This window comes from Carettochelys insculpta, chromosome 10 (genome assembly GCF_033958435.1).
Source record: "Carettochelys insculpta isolate YL-2023 chromosome 10, ASM3395843v1, whole genome shotgun sequence".
Taxonomy (NCBI): Eukaryota; Metazoa; Chordata; order Testudines; family Carettochelyidae; genus Carettochelys; species Carettochelys insculpta.
In genome coordinates this window covers 22,839,265-22,856,543 of record NC_134146.1, presented here as the reverse complement: position 1 = coordinate 22,856,543, position 17,279 = coordinate 22,839,265, and positions in this window count along the sequence as shown.

The window sequence follows — 17,279 nt, the reverse complement described above, 5'->3', positions numbered from 1 at the left end:
GAAGTTTCCTTTTATCCCAGCAATGGCTCTGGGCCTTCATGTTTTGACCATCACATTTTTATGTCTTACCATTTATTTGACTCACCTTACATAAAAAAATCATCATACCCTAAATCTGGACTAAGGAGCCTACAAACTTAGCTATCCTCAGAAATATCTGAAAGTCAGGCGTATGGAGATTTTCTCACACCATCATGAGAACTGCCTGGATAATCAGTCCATAGGTGCCACAGGTACCAGAAAGTGTTACTAGGAAAGTGGTTTGTCATATCAGAGGAACACAGTCTAGGAAGTCCAAAGAAGACAGTTCTTCCTTGCTACCAGTGTCAGGCCTGGTCTACACTAAGGAGCAATGTCCACCTAAGGTATGCAACTACAGTTATGTGAATAGCGTAGCTGGAGTCAATGTACCTTAGGACATGTTTTCGTGGTGTCCCCACTACAGGGGGTTGATGGGAGAGTTTTTCCAAGGGATCAGCAAACCTTGGAATGGGTGCTAAGTGGGGCACAAAAGCCAATTTTCATAGGCAAGCGAGGAGACAGCTCAGACTGCTCCTCCTTCCACATGCAGGCTGGAGCTTGCTCAAAGCCATGCTGACTGTGCATTAACAAAAGACCAGCTATTGCTACCAACCCCCAACCTAAACAGTAAAGTTCTGCGTCTTTATTTATTAATGAAGCTGTTGTAAGCAGTACTATTAGCAACTTTAAAAAGTATCACCAGCACTCGGACTGTACATAGAGGTCAAAAGGTCAACTTTTCAGCGCTCTGCCTTGGAAAGGTTGCTGACCTCTGGTTTATCCTATCAACTCCCGTAATTCTTGTTCCAGTGGAATACTGGCATCAACTGGAGTGCAATCAGAAGTCAATTTAGCAGGTCTTTACAAGACCTACTAAATCGAACCCTGTAGACAAGGGCTTGGTTTCCTTAAGAATAACATAATTTTCCCATATTAGAAAACACCTATTTAATGTCCATTTTGTCCTCTTAAATGTAAGAGGGAGTGGTGGGAGTGTAAAGGAGAAGGAGAGCTTCGTGAACCCTAACAGGCTTTCCCACTTCCAATTCCAAAGGAAGATTGCCTGAGAACTCTAGTAAACTGTAAATATAATTGGATTCTTTTTCATTAAGATAAACCTAAATTCTGTTTTGACATGTATATATGTAACAACTTCCAAGCCCCATCATACTGTAATACTGTAACTTTGTAGAATGAGGTATGTAAGCTCACCCTTGCTGCACTTCAGGAATGAGCTATATTTCACTCCAACATGTCCTGTCAGATCCTAAATTTAAATATCAGAATCAGTCCAATCAACAGGCTTTATTGTGTGAACCAATTTGCAGATGATAATATAGTCCATTATTTAAAAGTATCTAGTACCTAGAGTTTATTATAAACAAAATATTAGAAGTCACAGAACATGCTGGAACATGAGAAATAATGAATCCTATTACATTAGCTCACTTTGATTTATTTATTTGGTAGATGCAGCTTGCAAGCTGTAGAGCCAAAGAAATCCCTTCTTCAGATTGTGGCAGTATCTTTTATCTAAGAATATGTTTTGTCTTAAAAGTCCCTAAAATGTCCAAATATGTACATATGTTTATTAAATTGTCAAAATTCATTTTCTACAGGTGTTGCTTTTATTGATCTCCTTTTTCAGTTTTCTTTGCACAGTTGCAGGGAAACAGACTGATCCTTTAGGGCAATACAATTAATGTTATAATTTTTATTAGAAGAAAATACAATTTAAAATAAACCTTTAAATAATTTGACTATTAATTTGACATTCCAGTGAAGACATAATACTTTTGAGACATATTGCATAGATAATCCATAAACAAACTGCCCCTAAATAAATCAACAAATCTGTTCTTATTATTTGTGAGTCATTCAGTGATTTCTAATGTTACGGATTGGTGTCTACATCACAAGCTTTTGTTCTTGCCCCTCTCAAATACCTGGAGAGGAAAGGTCTCGTTATCCAGTAAGACAGTAAGTTGCTTTCACACACTTACAAATCCATTGTTTTGTCGGAACAGAGGAGACACATACAAAAGGGAAGATATTAATGTTTCCCTCCTGCAGATTAAATGAAGAGAAAACTGAGGTAGAGTTACAAAGAGGAGGTAACGGATAGGGAATTATTGAGCTAAATGAAATTGAGGAATGGAAGAGAAAATATAGGTTGCATCTTTTGAAGAAATATGAAAAGTTTATTTATGTCAAGTTCAGAGCAGCTGGAGAGAAGCAACCCTTTCCTAAAAAAGAGTTTCCTTAAGATGAGTCGGTTTCTGTGGGGAATAGTTAAAAAAGAGAGATTTTGAATTATTTATACTTTGGTGGCACTTGGAGGTCCATCACCCATTGTGGGATGCGCTGCACAAAACATAAAAAGAGGATGGTCTCTGCTCAAAATATCTTACAGACTTTCTCAAATGTTTTCTTGATAGTACTTGAAGGTACTGGGATAGGACCCACTTCATCAGATTTGGAGCAAAAATAAGAATCCATGGGCCCAATAGCAGGGAGCTGGGAGGAAGGAAAAAGAAGGAGAGGGGGAAAGAGAGGGGAATCACTTTGGTATTTATAGGAATGGAACCCATCACACTTAATTTACTTCTTCCACAGATCCTATTCATGACAAACAATTCCCCCTCACCCAACCCCCCTTTTTCCTCCTCCGTTCCTTGCTATACAAACCCTGAATTCTTATTTTTGCTCTAAATCTGATGAAGTGAGTCTTACCCATGAAAGCTGATTACTTAATAAATAAAATTGTTAGTCTTTAAGGAGCTACAGGACTGCTTGCCTGTTTGTTTGTTGTTTTTGTGACCCTACAGTCTAAAACAGCTACCCCTCAAGATTATTTACTGGAATAAGAGGTTGTTAGTAAGATGTTTTATTGCTGACTTGTTATCCTGATTAAACTAGTGATTTATTAAATCCCCACTTTAATAAACTAAAACCTCAGAAGCTGTTCTTGCTGGATATGAATGTCAAACTTGTCTGCACCTGCACTTGATGCAGTGCCTGACATACCTTGTTTTTCAGGTTGTACTAGAAGGGGTATGTCAGTGATCAGAGAAAGACTTTGTCATCTTGTAAACTTTGCCATCAAAGAAACTACATTATGACACTGTAATACTTGTGCAGTGATCTGATGCCCCCACATCTGGAAAGGTGTTTCTGGACTCAATATTCTACAGAACACTAAATAACTTAATCAAACTCAGAATAATACCTTAAAGGCCACATACAACTCTACAAGACTTGGTCTAGATTACATGGTTTTGTCAACAAAATCTGGCGAGTGGCCAGACTGAGAAGCTTGCTCTGTCGACAGTAGGTTGACAGAACAGAGTGGGTTTTTTGTTTTGTTTTATTTTGATGGCTGTATCCTGATCACCATAAGGAAGAATGCCTCTGTCGAAAGAGATCTGTTGACAAAAGGCAGGGCTGGATGTTCTGGAGGGCTTTCTATTGACAGAAAAGGCCTCTGAGAGATGTCATGCAGATGCCTCAGTGGACACCTTGTCCGCAGCAATCAGTGCTCTATGGTTCCTGCCCCTGGCCCTTCTTAAAGCGTTGGGAAGCCCAGGGAACCCTGTGACAGGAAGCTGAGAGTGTGGCAGGAGCCACACAGCATGCGGCTCTCCCCCACATGCTCACAGACATACCTCCTATGATATAGGAGAATGCCAGACACCCTAAGACCCGCCCCCCCAGGGCCCTCGAGAGAGCATCCTGAAGGGTCCCAGGATCCTTCCTGGGGCTTCAAGAGGTTTGCCCCATCCTGGAGTGGGGCTGAGATTCAGGGCCTTCTGAATGTATGGGCGGAGGAGGAAATCCTCCATGACCCCAGAGCCAGGCACAGGAATGCTGACATCTACAGCTGGATGGCAGAGGCCCTGGCAGAACGAGGCCACCTTGGCTGCACCCTTGAATGGGTGCATGCCAAAATAAAGGAGCTGCAGCAGGGATATGTGTGGGCCCAGCATGTTGTGGGACGGTCAGGGGGCAGAACCCCTGTCCTGCCCCTACTATGCAGAGCTGCAGAACGTCTTGAGAGTCAGGGTAGTGCATCACCCCTTGGCCTCATCCTGGACTCAGGGCTGAAGGCCCCCTTGCGGAGCAGGAGCCTGAGGATGAAGACCAGCCACCAGAGGGGCAGCGCCAGGAGCTAGGTTCTGAGACCAGCAGCCTCGTCATCATGCTGGACCCCGTCCTTGACAGCCAGGACTCCTGCCAGGCCTCATCCAAGCTTGACGAGGTTTCATCCGGTGAATGCCCCATTAACACACACCCCATAGCATGGGAGGTGGGCATAGATGGGCTGTGACCGTCATTCATCTAGCTTCGGCGGTACCCCGCACTGTGGTACCAGCACGTGGAACAACATGCAGCGTTAGTGTGTGCCACTCAGACCCAGCAGTCAGCCCCAGGGCCCGGGTAGCATTTTGCTGCCAGGCTCATGGGAGGCTGGGTGAGTGTCAGGCCCCGGTGGGGGGGATGATCCTCCCACCACCTGCCATGGCTGGAAGCTGACTAGCCAGAAGGGTGGTGGCCTGACCCCAAACCCTTTGAGGAGTGCGGTGCATGGCACATGGGCATGCTTGCAGGTGTGAGGAAGCAATCACTCCCTTGGGCAGTGCTGCAAACCACGGGTGTGTGAGTGGACCCTGGGGAGGGTCAGGCTGCTCCCTGCTCCCCACCACCCATGAGGCAACCCCTCTGTGGCTGGACACCCCCCTTGGCTGCTAGCCTGTCGACTGGGGTGGTAGAGACAGCAGTGGCCAGCACAGTCCCAGAGGCACCTTGGATTCCTTGTGCAGCAGGGCCTGTTATGCAGGTCACACATGAGGAGCAGGTGGAGGGTGCAGAAGGATGTCACCCTCCTCAAGGACATACAATGGATCCTGACCTACTGCATTCAGGAGGATGTGGCGTGGCGGTGAGGCGTGTGGGACCAGGTGATGTCCTGCTATGACTCAGTTACCAGCATTTGGTGGGACATGCTGGCCCGTCCGCCCACTTCTGCCCCCACCACTCTCCACCTGCCTGCCCTCCAGCAAGGCACCCTGGACCCCCACCTACTCACCTGGGCAATTGCCATGACCCCTCCCCATGTGCCCCAACCTCCTACCCCCTACCAGTCTAGATCCTGCCCCAGCCCCTCATTGTTCATACCTCCCCCTTGTCCAAGCCCCAGTCCAGTCCCAACAGGGGCCCTGAATGTGTGGTGGGAGGGGATCCTGAGAAAAACACCATTCAGGGTCCCACTCTCCTTTGGGTTCATGGTCCCCTTCCCCCCATGTTCTGAGGCCCCCTGCCACCTGCCCTGAGCCCCTCATGTCCAAGTTGAAAGGCCCACACCCCTTGTCCTGAGCCCCCTATGTCCATGTTGAAAGGCCCCCCACAACCCCAAAGTCCCAGCCACCATCCCCCTCACATTTTGTAAATAGTTTGCCTATTAAACCCAGTTATCATTCACCACACGAGAATCTGTCTTTATTGCGCAGGGGTCAGGCAGGGATGAAGAGACAAAAAGAGGGGTCATGGTGCAGAAGGGGTAGGACTGTGAACCTGAGGCCCCTAATATGTGGACCTTGGGGAGGGTTACTAGGGTCTTTGGGAGAAGCTGTCCCTAAGGCCTCCTGGATCTGCACCCCATCCTAATGGACCTGGTGGATGGTGGCTGTGCTCAGCTGCTCATACGCTCGCACCTCATAGCCGGCATCTTCCCCCCACCGCTGGGAGAAAGGCCTCCTCTATGATGTTGTGCAGAATGCAACATGCTTCCCACAAGCTTGAGGATGTTGCACTTCCCCACGTTGAGGTGGGTCAGCAGGCGCCTAAACGTTGCCTTAAGGCAACCAAAGACGCACTCAGCCAGCATCCTGCAGGCACTCATTGAATTGTTCCCTCTAGGAAGCCAGTATATGGCTTCATCAGCCAGAGTGTGGGGGGGAGGGGGGAGGCGACATCCCTCCACAGTGCAGACTGGCATCTGCATGTCCCCAGCTACCAGCTCACAGTGGAGGACGAATGTGCCTGCCTACAGCTTCCAGCGTGGGCTGGAAATGTGGAACATGCGGGCATCATATGCCCTGCCTGACCACCCAACATAAATGTTGGTGAACTGTCCATGGGGTTCAACCAGGGCCTACAGCACCATGGAGAAGTGTCCTTCTTGTTGATGAACTTGGCCGCACAATGTTCCAGGGCACAGATTGGGATGTGGGTGCCATTGATGGGTCCAGCACAGTTCAGGAACCTCAGGGCAGCGAATCCAGACACATGACCTTCGGCAGCAGGATCGAGTTGATGGCCCTCGTGACCTGCACAACACATGTGACAGGGACTGAGGGAGGGAGTACCTGGGTCCACTCACCACTCCAGGAGCTCCTCCCGTCAGGCCACACAGTACCAGGGCTGTGTGAGAGTGGGATGGCATGATCCCCACCGGAACAGAGCTTCCCCCTCCATCTTTCACACCCTCAAACCCTTACTTCCTGAGGGTTCCCCTTCACTGGGAACTCCCCCCTCCCCCTGTGCAGAGCCTGCAGCCCAAGGGTGCATTACCTTTATGGTAGACTTCACCATACCAAACTGGTTGCCCACCAACTGGTAGCTGGCAGAGGTAGAAAGCTTCCAGAGGGCGATTGCGACCCACTTCTCCATGAGGATGGCAAGCTGCAGCTGGTTGTTGCCTCTCCAGAGGGTGGGGCAAGTCAGGCACTGAGCTCCAAGAAGGTGGCCTTCTGTCTGCAGAAGTTATGGAGCCACTGCTGGTCATCCCACCATTCCATGACCAGCTGGTCCCACCAGTCCCACCAGCCTGAGCACCATGGGGCCTGGGGGCAAGTGTGTAGCTGCTGAAGCCAGGATGACAGTCCCGACAAGGATCTCAGGGATGACCTCGCTGAGGAACAGGAAAGCAGCTGCCAGAAAGTTCAGCACAAGCTACAGCATGCCCATGTGGGGCCATTGCAATCCCATGGGCAGTTCTGGCCTGCTGGCACACATGTACCAGCTGTGTCACCCACAAATGCAGGACAAGCACAGTGGGCACTGTGAGAGCTTTGCTGTCCCTCACAGGTGTAGGCAAGCCTGCAGCAGGGGTAGGGAATGGCAATCTGGAAGGGGTCCCTTTAAGCATGCGTCTCCACAGGGCTCCGGCACTCATTCTCAGAAGGAACTGGTGACCTGCAACCCTTCTTGATGTGGTCACAGGTGGCCGTTTTGCCAAGAGAGTGGCCTGACTGTCTGTCCACTTTCTGATAGGAGAGCAGATTGCTCTTTCGGTGTGCCTTGGTGTCTGAATGAGCTCTGTCAACAGGTATTTTGTTGCAAGATATCTTCTGACACAGACTTCTGTTGACAAAATCCTGCAGTCTAGACATAGTCCAATTGATTACTCCAATACTAGGGAACCCAGCAGGAGGACTAGTATTTTTCAAATTTGGTTGGAATCCAATACTGTACTTCTCAAATTGAAGTCCTAGCTATTAACATAATGCATAGTCTTTTTGAAAAGTCAATAGTATTAAGAGACTCTGTGAAATTTATGCAGACACATTAAAACTGGGATTGTCTGTCCATCCTTAAGATATTTAGGAAAGACAATTATCTTTTACTAGATTAAAATGTACACAAAAATTGACCAGATTTTGATAGATACTGTACGATTCACAGTCCCAGGGTAGTACCCAGTGATATTTTGCTTTTAGTAGAATGGTTTGAAAAAAACAGAACAAAAGTTGTGGGATTCCTGTCTTCCTTGCCCATATAAAACACGAATAGCTACGTGTACACTTACCCCCATCTTTGATGGGGGCATGGTAATCAGGGTGATGGGGGATTACTAATGAAGTGCTGCAATGCATATGCAGCACTTCATTAGGCAAATTCTCCCCTGTAGCAACTTCGATGTGTCAAACTTCGAAGTGCTGGGATGCCATTAGCCTGCCTGCACTACTTCAAAGTGCCTTTACTCCTCAAAATTATGGGGAGTAAAGGCACTTTGAAGTAGCTGTGGGCACTTCGAGGTGCCCGTGGCTACACACATGCCGGCACTTTGAAGTTTGACACTTCGAAGTTACCGTGGGGGAGAATTTGCCTAACGAAGTGCTGCATATGCATCACAGCAATTCATTAATAATCTCCCATCACCTTGATTACCATGCCCCCATGAAAGAAGGGGGCAAGTGTAGACGTAGCCAAATGTTAGTTACCTCAGTGCCTATATTGCAGGCAAGTGTAGTGAATAGTTTCATTACTTTAAGTGGATTGCACTTTTATCATGATGTAAGTGAACATTATTTTAACCTAGGCATGACAAATTTTAAGTGATTCTGATGCATTGAAAAGATAGCTTTGTGTACCCTCAAATTCACTCACAGTGAATATTAGCCTTACTTCCTAACCTGGAAATCCTGTGCTAGTGTTGGGAATGCATTAGATCAGTACTTCTTAACCTTTTTTTTTTCATATTATCCCTTTTTTAAAAAAATTGTAAATATCCCCAGATTTCTTTCATGTACACTTAAGGAAACATATACCACCAGTTAAGAAACATGGTCCTAAAATAATCTGAGGTCTTGACACAAGTGCCATTGAACCTTTGCAGATTACTGTACCCTTTTCAGGAGTCATATTTGTTTTGCATACCACCTACCTACACCTCACTTAAAAAGTACACATAAAACTATGCAAAAACATCACAGAAGATTACTACTGAACTCTTGCTGACTTTCTACCATCTTATTGTGAAATAAATGAATTGGAATAGAAATATTGTACTTACATTTCAATATGTCATGAATGAAGCAGTAGAAACAAGTCATTGTCTGAATGAACTTTTAGACTGTACTGACTTTACTAGTGTTTTTATGTAGCCTATTGTAAAACTAGGCAAATATCTAGATGATTTGTTTTACCCCCCTGGAAGTCTTTGGCACCCTTGTTGAGAGACACTGCATGAGACAACCTAGGGCTGTGTCTACCGTAGCCCCCTTCTTCGAAGGGGTCATGTTAATTAGCCAGATCGGAGAATAATAGTGAGGTACTACAATGAATATGCAGCACCTCATCAGGCTAATTCTCACCAGGGCAACTTTGAAGTTTTAAACTTCAAAGCGCCAGCTTGCCGTGTAGCAGCGGGTACTTCGAAGTTGCATGGGTATTTTGAATTGCCTGTGGCTACATGGCATGCCAGCACTTCGAAGTTTGCAACTTCAAAGTTGTTGCGGTGAGAATTAGCCTAATGAGGTGGTACATATTGCTGAGTCCACCTTCTTTCCCCCTCACACTTCACCTTGCCACCAAGGAGTGGCCTTTCTGGACTGTGGCTTGCTCCAGGGGGTGGGGTGGGGGGCTAAACTGAGACTATAGCTGTCCACGGTGCTGGGTATGTGGAGGAGTGGGAAAAAAGACTGTTAGTGAATACTGCTGCAGGGCAGTGTCCAGATGAGGACATCTCAGTCCTGGCAGAGATGTGGGTCCAGACCAAAGCACATAGTGGTAATCAGGAAGACACTGGGCAGAAAGGAGTACCCTGCTGATGAGTGAGCTAGTTCCCTGAGCTAGTACTGGGAGGCACTGTGGCATGGGTTGGAACTGCAACACACATGCTACTCATAATTGTTGAAAGTGACAGCCATAGTACAGGGCTTCACGTGTTTTCAGATTGAAACTTGTTCTACAATTCTTTGTCTCAAGAAACACATTCGTATTTTCAGTCAGACGAAAGGTGGTGTTTCCATTCAGTTAGACATTTCCTAGTATTTGTTGTAGAAGTGGTTTTTAAACATGGGCCTTAGAACTTCTCCTGGTAGTCTTTCAGAATCAAATATTTTCAGAACCAAATACTGGGGAATAGGGAGTGGGGTTGAGAGAGAAGTTACTCCATGAAACTCTCACTCTCATACACAAAGACCCTATTATGCCAAATTTAGCTAGGTAATTTTTATCATATGCATGCAGTGACCATATTTTAGGCCAGATTCCAGTATTAACTAACTGGCAGGTGTCAGTTGGAGTACAAATGCTGGTTTCTGTGGGACTTCTTGGCCATTTCTACACAGCCCCAGAGCATAGCACTGCTGCCAGCAGAGGCACGTCCACACAGCCTCTTTACTGCTGGCAGCCCCCTCTGCCGAGAGCGGAATCTCACATGGCTAAGCCATGCAAATGTGCAAGTGGGCAACCGTTTGCAATTTCTAGAACCTTCATTAGCATAGCGCTGCCAACAGCAACACTATGCTCCAGGGCTGTGTAGACATGGCCAAGAAGTCCCACAGAAATCATCATTTGTCCTCGAGCTGGCACCTGCCAGTTAGCTAATACTGGAATCTGGCCTAAAATACGGTCACTGCATGAATATGTTAAAGAAGGACTTTTATGCTAGTTTTCAAAGACCCAAGTTTGACCATAAATAAGATATGGGATTTTTAATGCTCAACTTTATTTATATCTGTTTTCAACTCATGTTAACAAACTTTGCATAAGAAAGAAAAAGGAAAGAAAAGAATGAAAGGGTCTATCATAAATAAATATTAAAATTCTTTCAAACTTACGTAGCTCACACCCATCTACATCATTTCATCATGGAAAATATAATTATTTTCTCAGGGCATTTTTCATATTTTGTCCATATTGGAAACAATTATTACAGATTAAGAAGGTTTTTAACATAGAACTACAGGCGGTATGCTCCAGTTTCTTTTATTGCAGGGATGTATCTGTGTTGTGCAGAATGGGAGGCTCCCAAAATTTTCAGCTATCCCAAGATATGCAGATACTGGGAGACACAAGTCCAGAGACCCAGTCCCTACAAGCTGCTCCCAAGGGTCCATGACTCATTCTCTATATTTTTAAGTAAGAGACGTGCCAAAAAGAGCAAGTATGCCAAGGTTCTTTTTCTTTCTGCAATCGGACACTTCATCATAGAATCCCATGTGCATGGAAAGCAAATGGTGGGCTCTTCCTGTTGTGTAAGGGCATGCTCTGACATGTTCATGCTCGCTTCCACACACCGCAAGCTTGAGATTTATTCTGCAATGTTTTGTAACTTACCCTGTAGTGTACTGAAGTTAGCCTGTGGCCCTGGACCCACCACCCAAAAGGCTTTTGATGTGTGTGCACATTTGGAAGAAGAGTGAATCCAGATATATCTCTCTTTTTCCAGTGACTATTTATATTGGCTTAATGTTTTAATTTTCATCTACTGTAATTACATCCTGGGCTGTAGGACAAATGAGAAGAAGGAGCAAACAGGAGGAAACATTCCCTTTTTCCTTAAATAATAATTTATTCCCTATTTTGATAGAATTTTATGCTGTCAAAATACTGTATGTGAAGCAACATAGCATATCATTACCATCACAGTAGCATTTTGATCATAGCAGTTTGGCGTGATTCGTAAAAACATCTTTACTCTTAATTGCTGTCTGAGTATCATGCATCTTGAATAGAACAAATTTTTGTTGCAAGTTGTTTTGCTGAACCAGCACCTCAGCAAATATACTTTATTTTTATGAAGGATACATAACTTTGCTGGATATAGTACTGCTCCTTGGCTAGGGCAAAATCTAAAAAAGCAATTTACATTCTGGACGTTCTCCTTGCATCATCCATCTTAGATTAAAATAAAATTCCCTCACCCCTTGAAAGACAGTGTCTCCCTTTATTAAGGTTGCAGTTAGATTTTTTTGTCTTTTAATGCCAATATTATGTTGTTGGACAAAATCTATTTAATTAGTTTTGGTAGGAATTCTATAATATTTTTTTCCAGTGGAAATAGTTTTTTGCCTTCATCTTCAAAACATTATACAATAATTTTATCATAAAATCTGCAGGGTCTTTTGTTTCAGTGCCAGCAATTCTTACACTTTTGTCTGTGATTTTACACATTTAGTTCTGTATGCATGTATTTTATGGTACATAATTAAGCCTCTTTAGCTAAAAATATCATCTTCCATTTATCTATATCTACACTAGAGAATTTTGTTGACAAAACCCACATCCGCAGTAATAATATGTTCTGTCAACATACCATCAACAGCCTTGTGCCTCTCCCCCATGAGGCAGAACACCTTTCTCAACAGAATCTGTCAGCAATAAAGCCTTGTGGATGCTCCAGGGGGCCCTCTGTCGACAGACCAGGCTGCTGGGTCACTGGGCAGCCCTGTCTGCTGTGCTTCCGGTTGTCTGTTCTGTCAAGAGAGCAGCTGGGCAGTCCGATTGCTCAGTTTCAACAGAGCGGATCGACAGAGTGATCGGCTTTTGTGCGTGGCCGCAATCTGTCGACTGAAGTTTTGTCAGAAGATATCTTCCGACAATAACTTCTGTCGACAGATTGCCGTCTTGTAAACAGCGTTTGAGGGGAGACTGTACTGTGAGTGAATTTGAGGGTGCACAAAGCTATCTTTTCAATGCATCAGAATCACTTAAAATTTGTCATGCCCAGGTTAAAATAATGTTCCCCTTTGTTGGAGATTTCCTGCCCTTGGCTGGTCCTGCGATGAGTAGAAGGAGAGCGTTGGGGTTCATGTTCCCCAGGGAAAGCAAGAGCACCACAATCTTGCTAATACTTTGTGTTGACTGTATGCATTTCTGTGTACAGCACATATGGAATAAAGTTATTTTATCGGGCTATTTTACAATTAAATTAAATAAAATGCACTGAAAGTAGTAATAACGTTGGGGTTCATGGTTCAGACTGTGTTATCATTTCCAAATGGACCAGAAGAGGGATATTGTGTGTTCACCCTCCTCTTGCTGACACCTTTCCAAAATTCATCCAGTGTTCACCCTTCTGCTCAATGGAAATCCCTGGCCGAGGGAAAGGTTGGTCAAGGGATCTATAGACAAGAGACCAGTGCCATGGAGACAGCTGACCTGACATCTGGATGAGATGTTGGCAATATGTCATGAGCTCGTTATCAGCTTGCTTTGAAGTGCTTGGGTTTTGTAGGGGAGACTGTACTGGAGTCACAGCTGGTGCCTTAATCAATCAATATGGTGACCGACAAAAAGAGGATTGGTGTTAAAATCGCTGGCCCTTTTCTTCAGACCTGTGGATGATCTGGCCCATTATTCTTTTCAAAGATGAAGAAGGCACAAAAGTCATAGAACCCAATCCTGCAACTCCCATTCATGACCAGTTGCACTCACACAAATCATGCCATTGACTTCAATATGACCAAAAGCTGCAGAACCAAGACCTTAATTCTGACCATCAAAAATTGCATTTTACTGTGTGCAGTAACTACATTGTTATCACTTAGCAACCTTAACTTTTGTTTGAAAGAAAGGGAATTTGATTTTGGAACAGTAGTAATAATAGCTTTATGAGTGTTATTAAAATTTAACATTAAGCAACACATGCTTAGAAAACATTTTTTTGCACATGGGAACCTTCAGAAATATCTTCCTTATCTAAAGTTATTACTACTTTCAGTGCATTTTATTTAATTTAATTGTAAAATGGCCCGATAAAATAACTTTATTCCATATGTGCTGTACACAGAAATGCATACAGTCAACACAAATTATTAGCAAGATTGTGGTGGTCTTGCTTTCCCTGGGGAACATTTTCTTACGCGACTTTGATGGGCTACTCACATGGATAATCACTCACCATTGTGAATAAGAGCTCAATCTAGTCCTGTTTTATTTACTAGATAGTGTTCCAGCTGTGAAACTAGACCTTCTCTTAAATAAAAAGTTTTATTCATCTTATTATAAATTGTAAAAGTCTTAATATAATAAACCACATTAGAGCAATGGTGACTTTTGTATTCTATTAAACAAAGCTGCTATTAATATAAATGAATCTCTAAGTGACTGTGGGAATATATTGCTATGGTAACTGGGATCCACAACAGCAGCTGCTTGCTTTTCGCTGCTTTTGCATTTGAACAGATTTGAAGATGACAATATCTGTTTTAGTCTCCCAATTTTAATGTCTGACCTGCAAAAATAAACCAAAACTCACAATACTGTACACTTATAGAAAATGAAGCCAAGGTACGGTTTAGATTTATTTAGCCTTTCGAGGTTCACAGCCTGATGAAATATGTCAAAACTATTCTTAAAAATTGTTTAAGACTGTTTCAGATTAGTAACATTTGAATCTGTGTGCTTTTGAAATACTACAATCTTGAAAAAAATTTGGAAAGCAAATATTTCATACTTTAATCTTATGTTAGCCAGGTTGTATACACAATATATTAATAACAGAGAGAAAGCCGTGCTAGTCTATATACTATCAAAACAAAAAAGCAGTAAAGTAGCACTTTAAAGACTAACAAAATAATTTATTAGGTGAGCTTTCGTGGGACAGACCCACTTCTTCAGACCATAGCCAGACCAGCCAGGTTGTCATAATATGTATCCAAAAGGTAACTTTGAAGGTCTTATTAACTGGCAACACACTGTTCAGGGATATTACTGCATGCTGTATGTATGGGTTGCATATGTGTGCTGAAAATATATTCCTAAAATGTGTCTCAGAGGCAGTGAATATATCAAGTCTTCCTTTGACAAAGAAATATGGAGTTACCTGTCTGACTGGCTTAATTACTGGCAGAGGACAAGGAAAGTACATTTAAATATTGTGTAAACAAAGCCATCAAAATAACAAACAGCAGTTTAGTGAGAACACCAGCAGACAGAGTTTGCACTCTCAGTATGCCTTCCTTGCTTTTGAGGTAAAAACAACAGCCTTTGGAAAACATAAAAGGAAAAAAGGTATTTTAGTTATCCACCAGTTAGGGTACCAGGGGGCAGGACCCTCTGTTTCCGGTAAGATTGGATCCGCTAATAACAATTGCTAGAGATGTTATCAGCTTGATGGAAACAAAAAAGCTGAGTAGACAAATACATAGCTTGCTGGAATTACATTTCGGACACTTGAAAATGTTATTTGTATTTTGATTGTAACCATACCTGTCTCTTTTTTTTCTTTTGTTTAGCATCACTTACATATAAGCTCTTTATTCATTAACTTACTATTAATTTTGCTATATACCATCTCAATGGTGTTATATTGAAGTGAAGAGAGAGTCCCCTCATAATCTACCAGACTGGTGTATGTAAATTTTCTCTGCAGGCAGCAAATTGGATAATTTTTGTGAGTGCCCAGTGAGAGCGGCTGGACAATTCAGCAAGATATCTCTGGGGACCTTTGGAAACGGGATTCACCAACTACTCCAATAATCTGAAGAAGTGGGTTTTACCCACAAAAGCTCATGACCTAATAAATTGTTAGTCTTAGAGGTGCTACAGGACTGTTTGTTATTTGTAGAGCTACAGACTAACACTGCTACTTCTCTGCAGGGTCATATTGATTGTGGGAGCCTCTGTGCAACCCCCTCCATTCCTCAAAACCTCAGATGTAGGACCACGAGCATCCCCCGACCTGCATGCCCCACCCCTTCTCTGCTCCACCCTGACCATGACACCTGGCTCCCACCTCAGACAACCTGGACAGCGATTGCCTCGGTCAGGGGCCCGGCAGCAGATGGGAGCAGCTACCGCAGGGAGTCACCTCCCCCAGGCCTGCCTCCTTTCCCAGCTTTCAACATGTGCTGCTCCACCGCTGCCTCCTGGCCTGCTGAGTTCTGCTTCTCTGCAGCGCAAGTGTAGGGCAGGGGGAGGAGGCCATGGAAAGACAACCTCTGTGGTTGCTGCTGGTGCTGTCTCCAGTTGCCCCCAGCAGCCAAGCCTGCTCCAGGTGGTCCCCCCGCCCTTCCATAGGGTGTCTGGGGTGGCCACTGCAGGGCCCCAAAAAGTGCAAGGCCTGGTGTGGCCATCCCAGCTCATCCTATGGATGGATGGCTCTGTCCCTCTGTGACTGTTATCTGTGAGGCAAGGCTGAGACAGGCATTATCTTTTTTATTGATTATCTTTTTCTGATTTGTCCTCCTTGCTTACTGTTTTTGGTTCTCTGTGCCTTAAATATTGAGTCTGTTCTGGTCTGGCTATGGTCTGAAGAAGTGGGTCTGTCCCACGAAAGCTCACCTAATAAACCATTTTGCTAGTCTTTAAAGTGCTACTTGACTGCTTTTTGTTTTCAGACAGGCAGAGTCTTGATGATTTTGCTGGTGAGGCAGACAGACTGATGTGACAGGGAGCTGACTCACAGTTTAAGACACAGCAAAGATCTCCTCAGCGGAAGCAGAGATGTAATCCAGTCGTTTATGGTTCTGAGATCCCAGAGGAGAGCATCACAATGATATTGTACCCTCTTTTATCAGAAAGGAGTAATAAACAGCTATTAGATCAGTTTCCTTGGTGGGGTTTCACTGTCTGGTTCACAGGGTTGCTTTGTTTTAGCACAAACAAACAAAGAAAAAAAAATCCCATTAAGAATTTTGTTGTGTTGCAGTTGTAGAAGTATAGCTAAAACTTTACCTTTAGCAGGCCTTGTATAAAATGAGAAAATATTGCCCAAAAACTAATTTAAGGAGTTAGCTTTGTGATGGTTACAGTACTGCCCCAAGGATTCAGAGCTTTCAAATAAAATTTGAGTCCCAAGTCCCTCAGAATTGAACACAATGACTTTTCACAAATTCAGAACATAAAAATTTAATTGCCCCAAGATTGATTTTCTATAACATTAATTAATAATAATACTTGAATTTATGAAGTGAGTGCCCTTCCTATTATGGATCTACACTCTGGTATTTCTATTCCAACAGACACAGGGGATGATAATTGTATTCCCTTGGGCCAGCAAGGGGGTGAACCAGTGCAACTAACTAACTAATTCTCTCAATGCCCTTGTGAAATGAGCATTGCTATGTTATTTTCTGTGCTATAAAGACAGGGAAAATAAGACAGAGAAAGATCAGGGGTCAGATTGGAAGCAGTGGGACTCCTTGTAGATTAAAATATTGCTCAACTGAGTAACAGCCACAAAACAAGTCAACTTCAGAAATAAAAGGTAAATTCCAGACTTCCGAGGTACCTAGTCCTGTACTCCATCCACTAGATGCTTTTCCCTTTGAAGTTATGAAATAAAATAAACCGTTTAATCTAACTTTATTACTTGCCTCTCAAAAATGAAATAAATACAAATATTTGAAAGTTGTTGGCAGATATACTATTGTTTTTAGAGATCATTTCATTTTTAAAAGTTTGATACAGAGCATGAAAGGAAGGATTTTCACACTTAATTTCATGGCAATTTATTGACATTTTTTTTTTTTACAAAGCTAATTGACAGTTTCCTGCTACTGCAATGAATTTTCTAAAGGACAAAA